Here is a 3,999-nt window from a genome sequence, read left to right on the forward strand (position 1 = left end):
TCATCCAATCTACAGAAAGGCCCTACTTTCTTAGATAACCCCCCCCCCGCCCGCAAACTACTACACCAAAGTCCAGATCCTGTAATCAGTTCTAACACACTTGTACTGTGCCATTTCATGGTTTCCCCATGGCGTGCATCCTTCTTCGCTATAATGAGTATAATGATCATACCCAACATGTTCAACATGTTCTTGGGCGATTTTTGTCTAAAGGGGAGTGACAAGCAACATCCTTGGGTTTCTACCCACTAGATGGCGGTAACACTGCCCCCTTACATTTGTGATATCCAAAATGCCCCAGATATTACCAAATGTTCCCTGAATGGGAAAAAAGAAAAAAACTGCCTGTGGTCGAGAGTCACTGGTCTAGAATACCAAGGGTTACAACAGTTTAAGGGGTATTGTCTGAGGTTTGTGTTCTCTAAAAGGTATTTGAGTCTGTGTCTCAGTGTGTGGGGTCTCTAATCTGTCTCAGGGATTCTCTCCCACAGTTTGAAAGCTCTTGGGGGGGATACTGTACTAGGAGTAAGTGAAATCCAAACATGACGTACACATGGCACCCCCCCCACTCATCCATGATATATGCCAGTTTAGAAAGATAGTGTGGGGATTCTGGGCTATTTCTCTATTCATGTCCAAAATGTGATGGTGACTGTTTGTTATCCTTAATTCCAGGGTGTGATGTCTCCAAGATACTTGGTGTTTTGGGGACCTGGATTTGAAGTTTCTGAGCTCTTTGGCAGTCTGTGTTCTGGATGTAAGATCACTGAGGTGTGTGGGAGTTTGTGTCTCAGGTTTTGCATCCCTGAACTCTTTGGAACACCGTGTACTGGTTTTATGTGTTCTCTTGAGTTATATAGATTTTTTAATCACAGGAAGAGACATCACCAAGGTAACTGGAATCTGCATCCAGGACAATAGGTATCAGAACAATTTGGAACACTGAGTTCCTGGATACAATGTCTCTGATACATTTTAGGATCTGTGTCCAGATATTGATATTTCTATTTGAGGACAGGAATCTGTGTCCTAAGGTATCAGCTCTCTGAATTGTTTATGAATTTATATCCCAGAATAAGTGTTTTGGGGGCTGTCCATGGGTATCCCTGACATGATTATAGTTGAATATTGCAGTACATGATGTCTTTGTTCATGGGCTGTATGTCATCCTATGGGTTAGCTAAGCTCTCTCTCTCTCTCTCTCTCTCTCTGTGTGTGTGTGTGTGTGTCCAAGGTTGTGAAGTCTCTGATCTGTTTGGGTCTGTATTTCTCAGGACAAAAGATACCTGACAGATACCTGACTCATTTGTGGGTATATATTCCAAACTGGGAATTCTTGGGTCTGTTAGGGGGTATGCATGAGGTTTCTTCTCTGTTTGTAGGAATGTGCTCCACAATGTGAGGTCTCTGATTATCCTTCATTGTATGTCCTGGGACGTGAGGTCTTCTCATGGGTATATTTCAGGGGTATGAGGTCTCCAACGTGCTTTTATGTCCTTGGGTGTTAGATCTCTGATCTATTTGTTGGTATATGTCCTAAGGTGTCAGGCTTCTAAGCCCTTTGTGGATTATACTCCTTGGTGCTATATTTCTGAGCTTTGGGGATTGTATTTTCTAGGCATGTGAGTACTCTGATCTGTTTGGTGTGTGTGTGTGTTTCATAACATGATTGCTATTCTGTCTAAGGGTGTATGTTCCAGGGTATCAGGTGCCTTCTCTGGCTTTGAGTATATATCTCTGGTTGTAGGTTATCTGAGACATTTGTGGTTGTACTTCCCATGATATGAGTTCCCCAAGCTCTTCTTTAATATATGTCCCAGAATGTGAGGTCTCAGACTTATTCCCAGCTATCACTATATATGTCCCAATATGTGACTTATCTTTTCATGGATGTTTATCAAAAGTATGAGGTCTCTGGTATTTTTGTGGCTACAGGTACCAGGATATGAGGTCTCTGACCTGTTTGGGGGTAGATTTTACAGAGTGAGTTCTTAAGTCTGTTTGTGGCCATATGACCTCAGATGAAGGTCTCTGATCTCTTTGGGTGCATATGTCCCATGGTATGAAGTCCTGAGCTCTTGGTTGATATGTATGTAGAATCTGTTTAGTGATATATTTCTCAGAATCTGAGGTCTAAGATCCTTTCACCGATGTATACTAATATGTGAATCTGTCTTCAATGGTTAATGTCAAGGTCAGATTGTGGGTATATTTCCTAGGGTGTGAGGTCTCTGATCTGTTTCTGAGTGTTTGTCCCAGACTGAGAAATATGATCTGTTTGTCTACATATGACTCTATATGTAAGGTCTTTGATCTGTTTTTTGATATACTGAGAGTTTGAGGTCTTCCCTCTCTTTATGGTTATAATCCTCAGGTATGCTGACTATGTTGTGTTTGTGGCTTTATGTCCCAGAATTTTAGGATTTGGGGCTGTTCCTGTAAGTTTGTCCAAGGATGTGAGATCTTTAATCTGTTGGTGAGTGTATATCCCAGGATTTGAGGATAAGATCTCTGATCTGATTTATTTTGGATATGTTTAATAGAATGGGTTCTGATATGTTTGTGGGTGTATGCCCCAGAGTGTGAGGTCACTGATCTGCTTGTGCAGGTATGTCCCAGGATTTAAGGTCTGATATGCCTGTCACTATAATTACCAGTGTGTGATATGTCTTTCATGAGTATATGCCAAGAATAGAAGTTCTCCGATATGGTTATGATAGTATGAACCTGTGTTTGAGGTCTCTTATCTGTAAGCAGGTATGTGTCTCAGTGTGTGAAGTCTATTTTGGGTACATACCCCACAGAATGTGAAGTCTTGGATCTCTTAGGGTGTATATGTCTAGAGTGTAAGGTCTGTGACTTCTTTATGATTTTATGCTTCTTGGTATAAAGTCTCTGTTCATTGCTATATGTTTCAGTATGTGATGTCTCTGTGAATTTTGTCAAGGATGTGAGATCTCTTATCTATTTTATGGAAGTCAAAAACTTTGGTGTTGACTGTCCTACCATGTGATGTTTCTGAGCTCTATGTTAATTTATTATATGTCCCGGGGAATAAGGGTTGTGATGGGTTTGGGAGTGAATATCCTAGGCTTTCAGGTCTCTGATCTGTTTTGAGGTGGATTACAGCAAGTGACATATATTAACTTTTTCTTTTTTCTTTTTGCAGTGCTTGAATCAAACCCAGGACCTCATACATGCTAAGCAAGCACTCTATTTCTAAGCTTAATACCCAACCCTATCTGAACTATTTATGGGTATATGTACCAGACTTTGATACATGACATGATAAATGACACATGATACGTATGTCCCAGGTGTACATATGCATAACTTCATCTGTTTAGTTGTGAATGTCTAGTTCAAAGAGCTTATTGTGAGTGTATATCTTTTAGGTCAAATCTTCTGATCTCTTTGTGGTACACATCCCTAGATATTAGCTCTATGATCTCTTCGTGGTTGTATGTTACAGGATATTAGGTCTACAATCTATTTCTAGCTCTTTTTCATAGCATGTCTGGTTTCTGATGTGCTATGTTGTAGCATTTGAGATTTCTGTTCTATTAGTGTGTGTCTGTGTTTGTATGTGGTCTCTGATGTGTTTTGGAGTATATCTCATGATGTGAGCTTCCCTGTCTGTTTGTGGTATATGTCTCTGATCTCTTCGTGGATATATGTTGTTGGGTTTGAGGTCTGTGATCTCTTTGTGGCCACATGTCTAGCGTATGAGGTCCAGCTGATCTGTTTGTGAAGGTATATCCCAAGATAGGAACTCCCTGATCTTTTTTGGTGAGTATTTAGCTAGTGGTATGAAGATTCTGATGTTTTCTAGAAAGTTGACCAGTTTCAGAGGACTGTGTTTGAGGGTGTTTTCCCAGGATATGAGTGTGAGTTCTGTGCTCTGTTTCTGAATACATGTACTAGGATATGAGATCTCAAAGCTGTGGGTATATCTCTCAGGTATGAGTGTTCAGAGGTTTGTGAATGCCAATCCCAGGT

This window comes from Marmota marmota, unplaced genomic scaffold (assembly GCF_001458135.2).
Source record: "Marmota marmota marmota unplaced genomic scaffold, marMar, whole genome shotgun sequence".
Taxonomy (NCBI): domain Eukaryota; kingdom Metazoa; phylum Chordata; class Mammalia; order Rodentia; family Sciuridae; genus Marmota; species Marmota marmota.